Consider the following 14,927-nt stretch of genomic DNA (forward strand, 5'->3'; position numbering starts at 1 on the left):
CACCAGGGTCCCCCCAGGATTGATAAATCTAAATTCAAGACTTTTAAGACCTTTTTTAATGCCATTTCAACAGAAAATTAATACTTTTCTCGCACCCATTATTTAGATAATAATTGAATTATATTAAAAAAATAAAGCACTTAACATCAAATTTAACCTCAATTACTAAGTGTGTTTGACAAAATAATGCACATTTATTGAAGATACAATTAAAACACATTTAAATATAAGGTCTTTCAGAATTTTTTTTCCCAGGATAAAATGGATTTTACACTATCATTGTAAGGCAACTTCAGAAATTACATTTGCAATACAACAGGTTTCCCTTTTAAGAGGACCTAGTCAAGGTGGTAGGTAGGTGATTGTCAAGTTGGCGACCTTAACTGTAAAGTGCTTGCAATTGGCAGTGAAAGTTTAAAAAACAGCCACTAAATGGCAGTAGTTTACCATTAATTACCACAAAATAAAAAAGCTACAAATGACCATTTTCCTTGGTAATTGTTTTTTTCTAATCACATTACAAGAAGTATAAAAAACACATGTTAATCCTTTGTTAGCTATCGAAGACATTTCTTTTAATCAGATAGAGAAAATCCATACTCTTATTTAATCAAGAAAAACATTTAAATAAACCAGGAGGTGTTTTACCATCACCTACATTATAATTTCCCTATCACCATGCCATGTTATTCAGATCAACGTTAGTACGTTACCCCGCACTTGTTCCAATAATAGACAGTGTCAACCGTGTTGTGTATCTGAGAGTGATGGTGAATCTACGACTCCGGTTTATCCATGCTAAGGCTAGTGCACCTGCCAATACCCCATTGAACATGGCTAACTCTTGAGTTAAAACTGGGAAATTCACATTCATTCGAAAGGCAAACCGTGCAGAAATACATTATTGCATCTAACACATTTTAATTGGAGAAATTGGCAACTTACTTTGAAATGTTAAGCAGGTCCACTGCCTTCGCATGACCCATAAACTGCGACCCAAAGTATCTGGATGCGACTTGGTCGCCGATCCAGTACCTCACATGCTGGTCCAACTGTTTGGACTTGGTTGTCTTGTTGAAGCTTTCGTCGAACATAACAACTAAGGCATCTGAGCAGTTCCTTGCGTTAGCACACAGTACTGTGCAATTGCCTGCTGTTGATGCTAATGATGCTAACGGCGCGCACGCATGAGGTGCAGGGCATCGTAAAAATTCTACGCGTCATCTTGGATTAAAAAAACAAAACAAAAAAAAAACTTCGTCACGGATATAATTTAGGTTGCACTGAGATGTTCTTGAAAATTAAAACCACTGTGAAAAAATTCCAGACTTACGACAGCTACTTTAATGCTTTTAATACCTTTAATAATGGAAAACTAAATTCAATGCTTTTTCAATACTTTTAATAACCCGCGGGTACCCTGTTTCACACAATCCCGACAGAAATACATGTCGCCATGCCACCTCCTCCGCCCCTTTTGAAGAGGAGGGATATAGAGTTTTTTTTCGGCCAGCAGCAGCCGCTTTAAGTAATGTAAAAAGACGTCAGTGTTGTGAAGGTGGGAAACACACCACTAATTTTGCAACTGAAAGTCCGATCTGCATCAGAGTTAGCATAACATTAAACTGTGTGAACTTGCTAACCTGTAAAACTCGAGTAGAAAGCTGCTTAGAGACGTGTCTTCCTGTATTTTTTCTACTTTTAACATTAATCCAACTGTGCATTCTGTGCATTTATTCCCTATTAAAATGTGTGTAATTTCTGTCTCTTATCATTAAATTTTTTTTTTATTTGCAGCCGATGCACATATCCCCCCCCCCCCCCAAAAAAAAATACAACCACTGTAAATTTCCTTTCTATGAAGGAAGCATTTTGAAAAATGACTTTCTCCCATGAACATAATTTTATTGTAACTTTTTTTCATTTTTATGTAGGAACCAGCTTTACTTGAGAAATGTACCCAATCTGTTTGGTCTTATTAATGTCCTGACCCCAGCAAAAAGTGTACATGCAGGTTATGCTGTTATAGTGTCTCTACCAATGTTGAGACCAAACCTACGCCCTTGACTTTTTGCAATGGTAAATTAATAAAACCAAACAGATTAGGTGAACGGGCTCTCGACTACATTTCTGACAAATATGAACCTAATTTATTGATGGGCTAAATCAGAGGTATGCCCTGCCCCACCTTATACAGGGTGGGGCAGAGCAACTTGCTTATTTAAATTTGGTACCCTGAAGCGATGGTTTCTCTGAGGATGGTAGGGATGGACTTATTTGAGAGGGTGGGGCTTAAAGTTTGGTTTTTAGTGTGCGTTATTGATTTTGTGTTTATTTTTCAGGAACCCCAGTGAGCATCATGGTTGGAACACGCTTTCACTGTTAAGGCATTTTTTCGTGTGGATTAATTCCTGCACCGTAGCTAATTTGTATTTGTATTTCATTGAGGATTCGTTTTCTTTTGCCAAATTTTCAGTCGCATCTCTATTTAGACTATTTCTTTTTTTTTTTTTTTGTTCAGTGAACCTCTACTTACGAATGTCTCTACATAAGGCGTGTGCCGGTATGAGATTCTGACGGAATGATAACCTTAGGCCAAAATATCGGAGTTTCACGGTAACACGGCATTGCAATTACATCTCTACAGTGTTACTTTAAGATATGTGGGTTAAAAAAAATAACTTTTTTCATTGAACAGGATTTTAAAAAAAAACATATTAGCAAATTGGAACATAAGTATAATGTTAGGTTAAAAAAATAAATAAATAAAATAACAACCCACAGCCACAGCTCAACATTATTACCATCAGAACAAAAATAATTGAATTCTTTTCCATAAAACGCACGTGTGTATGACTCGTATCAAGTTATACACACACTCTCTTTCTCAACACATATTGTTGCCAGAGAAAAAAAATACACCACATTTTAACACCAGTGGACAAACTAAACATGCTGGAGTTAACTCTCGTAGCTGGTGGGAGACGTTCATGACAGTCGGTGTTTAATAACCTTTAATTTTGTATAATTGCAAAATCATATTGGAGGTATTGCCTCCTAAGCAGCCACCCTCCTCAAACATGTATTACATGCCCTCCTCCTCTAAGCCGCGGCCATTGGTAACTAAGTATTCCCATACCAGCGATTTCGTTTTGTTCGATGGGGGAAAATGTTCAGGAGTTTCACCTCCTCCAGCCATCGTGTAGCACAGCTGACTAACTGACACTGAGCAACAACTAGAGGGGGCGGGTTAAGCCTTGCAGCTGCAAGCAAGGGATTTTTGTCACATAAAATATAGCAAATACCTTAGGGATGGTGTGACGGAAATTTTTTGTGGTTTTCAAACCGTGACGTTTTCACACCACGGTATACCTTGAAACCGGTAATCAGCAGATGTCTAAGTATGGCTGGTACTTGCAGCTCCCTGAGTTTACTGAACGTAACATACTTATAACTGCTCTGCCATTGGTTATTCCCTAGTATTCCTGGCATCCATTTGACTAACAGGGACTTCTACTGTATGTGTATGTGTGTATCCCAGTGCCTCTTCATTCGCCCCTCGTGCTCCGACAGCTTTGCATGAGTGTATTAACTTTGATGATTTACTCTATTTTTGGTTTTTTACATTATGCACAACTCAGATTTGAGGATTATTTTGCAATAATCAGATTGTAACTAGGGCTGTCGAACGATTAAAATTTTAATCGAGTTAATTACAGCTTAAAAATTAATCGTAATTAATCGCAATTCAAATCATCTCTAAAATATGCCATATTTTTCTGTAAATTACTGTTGGAATTGAAAGATAAGACACAAGACGGATATATACATTCAACATACGGTACATAAGTACTGTATTTGTTTATTATAACAATAAATCAACAAGATGACATTAACATTATTAACATTCTGTTAAAGCGATCCATGGATAGAAAGACTTGTAGTTCTTAAAAGATAAATGTTAGTACAAGAAATTTTATATTAAAACCCCTCTTAATGTTTTCGTTTTAATTAAATTTGTAAAATTTTCAATCAAAAAATAAACTAGTAGCCCGCCATTGTTGATGTCAATAATTACACAATGCTCATGGGTGCTTAAGTCCATAAAATCAGTCGCACCCAAGCGCCAGCAGAGGGCGACAAAACTCTAAAAAACAAGTGGACATTGCACTCTGCTGTCATTTTAATCTGTTTGAGCGAGGCACATGCGTTAATTGCGTCAAATATTTTATGTTTAATTTTAAAATTTTAATTTAAAAAAAAATAATTACCGCCCGTTAACGCGATAATTTTGACAGCTGTAATTATAACATGTATTTGTTACATGATGCATTACAAAATATTTATGTCTGAATTTTGTGGGGCTTGGAACGGATTAGGCCGCACAGGTGTCAAACCGATTCCAGAAAGGGCCTAGTGGGTGCTGGATTTTGTTCCAACCGATAACGCGCAGAGAGTTTAACCAATGAACTTCCTGCTGAAACAAGCAGCACCTGACAAAGTTTAACTGATTACACATGTAAAAGATCTAATTGGTGAAAAGGTGTCCTCTTCATTGGTTGGAAAGCAAACCTGCACCCACTAGGCCCTTTCTGGAATCGGTTTGACACCTGTGGATTAGGGCATTTAGATGGAAAATGTGTCTCGACTTAGAGACCAATTAATTTAGTAAGTAGAGGGACTACTCTACAAGGAACCAATTTCATGTAACATTTTTAATTTTCGAGGTGTTCAACACAGTTAAAACTTGATTTTAAAAAGCAGTGTGGCCAGAAACACTCTAAAAAGGAAAATTAAGTTGAATAAAATGTGATGGATTTCTGGTATGTAGAGTATATAATAATGGTGAAGATGATGCAAACATATGGCATGACATGCAAAACAAGCTTCGTCATTCATGGAAACCCTGGGTTTTCCCCTTTTAAGCCTCCCACTTTAAAGTGTAGTTCATGTTTAACAAACCCATAATGAAATGAAAGGTAACACATTTTTCTTTCACGCAGGGAGAATAATTGTCATTTTCTGCTCTGTTTAGCAAAATAAGATATCTACACTGTTTCAGTATATGCAGGTAGTGCTTTTCTGTAAAGGGATCAGCTGAACCCAAGAAATATAATCAATAATGTCAATAATTACCTCTAGGCCGTAAGCAAACACAGTAAATTACGATGATGTAGCACAGCACCATAAACCAAGTCCCGCTGATAAGATCAGAAAATATGAGCGCTGCCAGCTCTCTAATTAACAACTATACAACAATTGTCGGATTGATGACAGCCCATAATAAACACACTCAGCCCTCTTTATTGGGCTCATTGACTTTATATCCTCTTAATGACACACGCTATCTAATAATGAGCCAAGTATTTTGATGATTACATATTCAAAATACAAAAAAACAACAGAAGCAACAATGTGATCGGGCCAGCATGTAGTCAAAAATCAACGTTAATTGTGATAAAAGCTGGCCGACCTCATCAATACAAGCTTTACAGTTCGCAGTTAGTGGCTGTAAACCAGCTGAGTGTGTGCAGGGTTAATGAGGCGTGGGCGACTGACTGCTGAGTGTTGACCTGCACTGTAATAACACACCGAGCAGGACAATTACGGATAGCGGAACGAGAAGGTCTCGAGTTCTCAATAATACAGTGCAAGCAAAGGTTTCAAACTCAAGGCCCGCGGGCCAGACCCGTCCACCCACATCATTTTAATTGGCAAAGAAAAGCTTGTTTTTACTTTTGATTTGACTGTACAAAACTACACCGCCTGCACAATTTAGTGCTTCAACGATTAATCGATTAACTCGAGTAATTCGATTAGAAAAAAGCTTTGAATCAAATTTTGCTGCTTCGAGTATTTCTTTAATTAGAGTGGCGTTGAAAATGCTTGTTTTGAAAGTTTTTGCATTTTTATTGATTTGGGTGGATACGCGGCCCTCTGGTGGCAGCAGTGAATATGACAAAACTCATTTAACATGGCTGAATCCAGCTGCTCCCTGTTAGGACCAACATAAGCTAATGTTTTTTTGTTTTTTTTGTTTTAGTTTATGGGTATATTAAGCTGTTTTTGGCAGGAACATGTGTTTGAACAATTTGCTAAGAGTAATGTAAAAAAAATGTTAGCATTTCATAGCATTTACGCAAGCAGACGAGTGAGCCAATTGTTGCATTGTTGGCTAACTTGCATAGCAAAAGTCCGCTAGCTTAAATGCGATATAAGGCTAATGTTTACAACAATTGGCCAACTTGCATAGCAAAAGTCTGCCAGATAAAATGCTATAAAATGCTAATGTTTACAACATCTGGCTAAGTTGCATAGCAAAAGTCCACTAGCTTAAATAATATATAATGCTAATGTTTTACATCAATTGGCAAACTTACATGGCAAAAGTCCGCTAAATGAAATGCTTCACAATGCTAACGCTTACAACAATTGGCTAACTTGCACAGCAAAAGTCCGCTAACTGAAATGCTATATAATGCTAATGTTTACAACAATTGGCTAACTTGCATGGCAAAAGTCCGCTACCTAAAATGCTATGTAATGCTAATGTATACAACAATTTGCTAACTTGCATGGCAAAAGTCAGCTAGCTTCAATGCTATATAAAGCTAATGTTTACAACAATTTGCTAACTTGCATAGCAAAAGTCCGCTAGGTAAAATGCAATATAATGCTAATGTTTTCAACAATTGGCTAACTTGCATTGCAAAAGTCCGCTAGATAAAATGCTATATAACGCTAAAGTTCACAACACCTGGCTAACTTGCATAGCAAAAGTCCGCTGGCTTAAATACTATATAATGCTAAAGTTTACAACAATTGGCTAACATGTATAACAAAGGTTCACTAACTAAAATGCTATATAATCTATCCGTCCTGGGAGTGGATCTCTCTTCACTGTGGTTCTCTCCAAGGTTTCTCATTTTTTCCAAAGGGTTTTGGAGTTTTTCCTTGCCGACATGGAGGATCTAAGAATGAGGGATGCCCAGGACTTGAACTTTATTTAATTCATCTACTGTTTCTGATTGTGTATCATATTGCCTCTGCGAAGCCCTTTGAGACAACCTTGTTGTGATATAGGGCTATACAAATAAAATCGAATTGAATATTATGCTAATGTTTACAACAATTGGCTAATTTGCATAGCAAAATTCCGCTAGCTAAAATGCTATGTAATGCTAATGTTCACAACAATTTGCTAACTTGCATAGCAAATGTCCGCTAGATAAAATGCTATATAATGCCAATGTTTACAACAATTGTCTAACTTGCATATCAAAAGTCTGCTAAATAAAATGCTTTATAATGCTAATGTTAACAACAATTGGCAAACTTGCATAGCAAAAGCCCGCTAGATAAAATGCTATATAATGCTAATGTTTACATGAATTGGCTACTTGCATAGCAAAGTACAAAAGTTAACTAGTGTTGCCTTAAAATACTGCTTGTATAATTGATCAAATATATCATGTTGCTTAATCTTCATTTGCGACTTTTCTTTTGTTGAAAAACTCTCAATCCATACAAATCACATCAATCAGCATCATAAAGATGACAGCCATGAACAGGCCCGGAGTGACTAATCGGGAGCTTCTGGACGATTCCAGAAGGGCCGGCCGGCCAGATGGGCCGGTCCGGGTTTTATTAAAAAAAAAAAAAAATTACACTGTTATCATTTTTTGTTTGGTATTTATTTGTGACAGTGTCACTGAGTATAACTTACATTCTGTTACCGCTGTCCCTGTGGGCCGTCTTAAAAAAAAAAAAAAAAAAAAACAGTATTTTTTTCCCAGACTCATCCTCACGTGTGCAGACGAAAAATACAGCATGCAGCTCCGCCCCCTAATTGTAGTCTGTATTGAGCCAAATTAGCTGCTAACTCGGTGCTCGGATGGATAAAAAGAGCAAGGGTGGCGCTGAAAAATAAGAATTAAAAAGAAAAGCACTCGTGAAAGAATCGGCAAAATGCGCAAAAATAGCTAATTTTTTTCATGCAACGACCTTGCTGCCTCAAACTACAGAGGATTACAACGAAAGTGGTAAGGCCAGATGGCGAATAAAATGCAACTTGCACCGTGTGATACGACAATATGTAATTGTGGAAACTTTGGCTTCTTGTAGCACCTCACAAGGGATATGTAGCAGCAAGCATTAGCCATAATGAACACACCACAGGTGCAGAGCTGGAAGGTAAGATTGCCATGTCGTTCAGCGAGTTAACATTAGAATTAATATAATCGATTACGTGGCGTTTTTAAAGTGGAAATGGAAAATGGATAATAGTATCATTGGAAGTTGTTACAATGTGCAATACGTATTCTTTATTTTTCATATTGTTATGTTGCTATGTTTGTTTTATCTGTAAGCACTCATTTTGTTAATATTTGATGTTGCAGAAAAGGTCTTATTGATTCATTTATTTTAGGGCTGTCAAAATTATCGGGTTAACGGGCGGTAATTAATTTTTTAAATGAATCACGTTAAAATATTTGACGCAATTAATACACATGCCCTGCTCAGACAGATTTAAATGACAGTACAATGACATGCCCACTTGTTAATTGTGTTTTATGGAGTTTTGCCGCCCTCTGCTGGCGCTTGGGTGTGACTGATTTTATAGGCTTCAGCACCCATGAGCATTGTGTAAGTAATTATTGACATCAACAATGGCGGGCTACTAGTTTATTTTTTGATTGAAAATTTTACAAATTTTATTAAAACGAAAACATTAAGAGGGGTTTTAAAATAAAATTTCTATAACTTTAACTTTAACTAACATTTATCTTTTAAGAACTACAAGTCTTTCTATCCATGGATCGCTTTAACAGAATGTTCATAATGTTAATGCCATCTTGTTGATTTATTGTTATAATAAACAAATACAGTCCTTATGTACCTTATGTTGAATGTTTATATCCATCTTGTGTCTTATCTTTCCATTCCAACAATAATTTACAGAAAAATATGGCATATTTTATAGATGGTTTGAATTGCGATTAATTACGATTAATTTTTAAGCTGTAATTAACTTGATCAAAAATTTTAATCGTTTGACTGGCCTAATTTATTTTTCAAATGTATCATTTAATATAGTTTTTTTTTTTTTTTTTAAATCCATTTTTAAATTTGTTCAAAATATGTTGTGTTGCACTTGTTAAAATAGAGCCACCTTGTTAAACAACCATTACCTGCACTGAATTGGAATACACAGAATTACAGTACACGGCTTTAGAGAACACTGAACTTAACACATGTATGCATAATGACATAATTTTAAATGAGTGGGCCGGTCTGAGGCATGAAATTCCAGGGCCGAAAATGAGTCCCACTCCGGCCCTGGCCATGAACTTCCACTGCATTTTTTTCACACCTGAACTGTGTTCTTACAACCGCTAACAAGGAGTGAGTGGAGTAACAACCACCTGTCAGCGAGATCTATTGACGCACAGTGTACCGAACAGCTGGGCATCATCATCATCATCCTCCTCCTCATCATTGTGACTGCTGAAAATGGACTGGCAGCACTAATGAAGGCAAGCGTGGCTGTTTAATGTCAGGACTAGCAAACAGTGAGAGAGGAAGCGATGTGTGGAGCGTGACATTAAACACAAGCGAGATGATTCAGTCATAATTCAAGCAGTTGAGTCGTTCCTCATCGTTTATGTCTTTTTAAGATTCGAGCAACCTGCCTAATTGCCACTTGTACAATTGTAAGTGCCGCTCGCCATGGGATCTGGCGTGTTTGTGCAACATCAGCTTGGGCTCATGAAATGAATGGGAAGCAATCGAGACGAATTGAGCTGTCGTCCGCAATTTTCATCCAAAACGCTTCGAGTAAAATCAACCAAATATATCCTGACTGTTTGTTGAAAACGTGCACTGTGACACCATGCCCTCAATGCTTTCACACTAGAGGAACAAACACCTGGGGTCGTGATACATTATAAAAACATAGAAGGGATATTACCCTGCCGGCTCACTACGGTAGAGGTCTTTGCTTGCTGAATTTTTTTCCCCCCAAAACCCTGAAAAGTTGACTTTACTAAGGGTTAATTGAGTCGACCTGAGGACGATGGTGAGTAAACATGGCAGGTTGTGAGCGATCATCTCACATGATTGCCAAGGAAATGAAGGTCCAATGCTTTAGGAAGCGCAACACCAAGAAGCTTAAGCAGCATTATGCGCAGTGTTGTCACGGATTACTTAAAAAAGTAATTTGATTACTGATTACTCGGGATGTCCCAATCCAGGTTTTTGCACTTCCGATCCGATACCGATACTGGCCGATACCGATACCGGCCTATCTGAGCATGTGTCAAAGTTTAAAGTTATTCAGCCTCCTGACTTAGTTGTCAGACTCATGTTGAAAAGGGTTTTAGTACTCTTGATAACAACTAGCCAGCTGAATTACCGTAATTTTCTATAAGCCGCTACTTTTTTCCTTCATTTTGATATCTGTGGCTTATAGTCCAGTGCGGCTTATTTGTTGATTTTTTTAGGTAACACTTTATTTGACAGATGTGTCATAAGACTGTCATAAGATCATCAAAATAATGACATGACACTATCATGGACATTACTGAATGCTTATGTCATTAAGTGTCATTTGGCAAATTATGTCACTAACTCAATTTTTGTCCATCTTGGATCTTTTGCATCCATTCAAAAGTGAGCTCATTTGCTGGATAACACTTAATGACATCTGTTATAAGCATTCATGAATGCTCAGGACAGAGACATGTCATGATTATGATTGTGTAATGACAGTCTTATGGCACCACAGTCAAATAAAGTGTTAGCAAATACCATAACTAGCAATTGATGAAACAATTGGAACAGTAACTGAAGAAATATTTAGCACAGAACATGATTTTTGATTGGTATTTACATCTGCAATGCATGCTAAGAGGCATGTTGGATGACAAAAGTCAACAGCAGGTGGCAGCAGAGGTTGACTGTCTCCCCCAAGGGAGCAGTGATGGCCAAATGAAGCTTCTTGAAGCAATAAAGCTTTTCACTAATTAGTTCAAAGTTTAATGATGGTTCATTTGATCTTATGACAGTCGGTCGTATGATACCGCTTTCAAATAAGGTTGTACCGGTTAATATCTTTTGGTGTAAATATCCCATGATACAGTGAGGACAGCTGCGGTTATAGTCCAGTGCGGCTTATCTATGAACAAATGCCGTTTTCGTGCCAAATTAGGTGGGCTGCGGCTTATAGTCAGGTACGCCTTATAGTGCGAAAATTAGGGTAGGTGAGTCTGAATAACACACTACGGTTGGTAACAAGAAACTGACCTTTTTATTCAGTGACAAACACAAAACATTATAAATAACAAACAGAAATGGCATAGTCAGTCAGTAAAATGTGCAAATAATATTGTAAACTGTCTTAAAAAAGCAAAACACACAAACAACCTCAGTGGAAAATCCCACAAACGCCCCAAGTTATTAGATGCTTTTAATATTTCGTGCATTAGTTACAATAATTGTATAAAAAGCCTCTCAGGTTTAAATAAACGACTATTTCAGTATCAAGTTAACATTTTAAAACAGTAAATAAAATACTCAAGTCCCCATTCTGTATCAGCAGCTTTAAACTTCATTCAATTCACTACATTTTGCGAATCAACTGTTAAAGTTGTTAAAATTGCTCCCGTTATTCCATAATTTCCCTTCTGTGTACTTTCGACATGTGAAAGTTTTAAAACTGTTTTGAAGATAGATTGAAGTCAAGATTTTGCCGATTTAGGAGTATTTTAGATAAAAAGTTAATTAGGTTCGCTTGGAAGGTTCACAACAGCCTACTAGGAAAGTCTCCTGCTTTAAGATGGCGGCTGTTTACTAACACATGTACAGTGGGGAGAACAAGTATTTGATACACTGCCAATGGGTTTTCCCCCCACTGTAGTTGTCCATACTTCAATGTAGCTAATGCCGTCAAGTCTGTCATTTCGCATCTAGTTCTATATACATATGATATCTATTATCTACAGTAAAACAATGTTGACGTAGTTTGTAGCGGCTGTCAGCAGCAGTCAGGTATTCTTGTGTTTTTTTTATCCAGCGGCATGAGTTGAGCTAAAGCCGTGAGTCGAGCATTGGCATTACCCGGGTCTATGACAAGCATGCTCTCATTATACTCTTGGGACGCAATGCGGTCCGTTTCTCATTGCGTCCCGAAGACTGCGCAGTGTATTAGTTCCGCTTTACTTGACATATTTCAATTATCGGAATTTGGATGTTTGTGAATCGTTCTCGAATCTTCCACGGCCGAATCGCTCAAGGATGTAATGACGGCCGGGCATGTTGTACCGTGGTTCTAAGTGTTGGATGGTGCGTCTTTACTCACGAGAGATAATGGCTCGTCATCCAGAATGAATTCTTCGGCAATGACTCTTGTTATTCCCTGGGCTTTGGGACTGTCGAGCGCCAGTTTGTCACGCATAGCAAAAGTTCCTGCCAGTGTTAGTTGCGTAGGACCTTTCTTTTTGTCTTCGGTTTTCTTAACATACTCCTCATATTGTTTGAGGTGGTATTTCGCAAAATGCTTGATTAGGTTGGATGTATTAAAATTTCTTACAGCTTTACCACCACACTTGACTTAATTGTGGCTTATGTTGCACTCTGCCTCTTCGTCTTTGTCGTCCTTTAAGGTGAAATGATCCCACACAGCTGACATTTTTACCGGTAAAGTCTCTCGGTAAATTGGGAGACGGTAATGTAGTGTGTTGGAAGGTGTGCCGTAAAATGCGGACCGGATTTTAGGGAAACCAAAGCAAAAACTGGAATGCATTATCTAAATCGATGCGCTGGAAAATTCGGACCGGACTTTCAAAAAACTGGATCGGAAGTCTGGATCGGAATTTTTCCGTGTCGGTCGATCCGATACTGATGCGCATTTTTTTGCCCATATCGGCGTCCGATCTGATCCAAATATCGGATCGGGACATCTCTACTGATTACACCTAGAAAAAGTAATCAGGTTACTTTACTGAATACTTTATTATCAAAGTAACTAAGTTACTTTCAAAGTAACTTATCAGTTACTTTTTACCAATTTTTCTCCTTTTGCTGCCTCAACATAAAAATAACAGAAAAATGCATGAAATTGAGTTTTTCACATAAGGCTTAATCTTTGAGTTAACGGGGGTTCAATTAGTCGATGGAGTTGATTTCAACCACCATTGACTCGCCCTAGCTTAGCCATTCCGGAGCCCTAAGACTAACAAATAACTGACAAACTGCACGAAATTTGTTTAAAATAAACTCCAACGACTAATTAAACCCCCGTAAAAATGTAAAAAATTCGGAATTTCCCCTTTGAAATAAAGACCTAGCCATTAAAATGTCGTTTATAAAAGTTGTAAAGCAATAAAACAAACAACAAAAACTAATGAAATGAACAAAAATCCTACAACGTAAAGTTTTCATAATGGGTCAAAATCATTTTTCGAACAGATCATGTGACTACCACCTTGGAGACTATCCTTTGCTTTGCTTAGCCAAAACTACAGCAGAGGAGGCAAGATGGATATTTAGAATTTCTTTAAACCTAAGCTTTCAAACGCTACCAACAACAACTTGAACAGTTGATTGAACTTGAACAGTCTCAAGATGTGTATATATATACAGTAGGGTTGTTCCGATCATGTTTTTTTGCTCCCGATCCGATCCCGATCATTTTAGTTTGAGTATCTGCCGATCCCGATATTTCCCGATCCGATTGCTTTTTTTTTTGTGCTCCCGATTCAATTCCAATCATTCCCGATCATTTTTCCCGAACATAGACATTTTGGCAATGCATTAAGGAAAAAAATGAATAAAACTCGGACGAATGTATACATTCAACATACAGTACATAAGTACTGTATTTGTTTATTATGACAATAAATCCTCAAGATGGCATTTACATTATTAACATTCTTTCTGTGAGAGGGATCCACGGATAGAAAGACTTGTAATTCTTAAAGGATAAATGTGACTTTGTATATTTTGACTAAATATTGCCATCTAGTGTATTTGTTGAGCTTTCAGTAAATGATACTGTAGCCATTTAACTGTTCTGCCCAAATGCATGATGGGAAGTGCAACTATGACTGTGCGTCGTGGCACCAATTGATATATCTTCTCTGCGTTGGGAAATAACATAAGATGTGAAGAAAAAGATCGATTGCTACCTTGCTTCCCCACATTGCTTCCCATATTTCTAATCATAGGGAGAGGGATGGTAAGGCTTTAGCCAATTAAAAAAAAGGCTCCAAAGACTGCCAAAATTGACTCTACTCATTTTACGCTGCCTTTTAGCTCTATGAATAGATAAATCGGCGCCATTATAGATTGAACGCGACAATGTGTGAGTGGGTCGTGCAGCGCATGTGTTAAATATTTTAACGTGATTAATTTAAAAAAAATTCATTACCGCCGATAACGCGATAAATTTGATAGCCCTACTTTAAGCCAAAACTAAAGACTCTGGATGAGACATTTTGTCTGTGACGTTAAATACAATTAGAAAACGATTTAATTAGAAAATATATATATATTAAAAAAAGGCATGTCCGATATTTTTTGCCGATTCCGATACTTTGAAAAAGACGTGATCGGACATCTTTAATATACAGTATTGGCCAAAAGTTTGGAGACACCTCAAAGGTGGATACTTTGAAGAATGTAGAATACAAAACCTGTTTTCAGTTATTTCACTTTTTTTTGCCATTACACATGTTCGTTCATAGTTTTGATGTCTTCAGTGAGAATTTACAATAGGAGTGAAAATATATAAGATGCAAAAATGATGACGTGTGTCCAAACTTTTGACTTTTGTTTCAGAGTCTTCAACATGCTTTTCCCCCAGTCCCACAAATGTAAAACTCCGCCTATGACTACAAACTCTAACTATGAAATGTACATAATTACAC

General features: G+C 37.2%; 1 protein-coding gene across 1 annotated transcript in view; it reads right to left on the reverse strand.

Moving 5' to 3' along the window:
- Positions 1 to 14,927, reverse strand: part of bahd1 (bromo adjacent homology domain containing 1) — a 124,115-nt gene that overhangs the window by 70,387 nt on the left and 38,801 nt on the right. The gene's annotated exons all lie outside the window — the stretch shown is intronic.

Source organism: Corythoichthys intestinalis, chromosome 15 (genome assembly GCF_030265065.1).
Source record: "Corythoichthys intestinalis isolate RoL2023-P3 chromosome 15, ASM3026506v1, whole genome shotgun sequence".
Lineage (NCBI taxonomy): Eukaryota > Metazoa > Chordata > Actinopteri > Syngnathiformes > Syngnathidae > Corythoichthys > Corythoichthys intestinalis.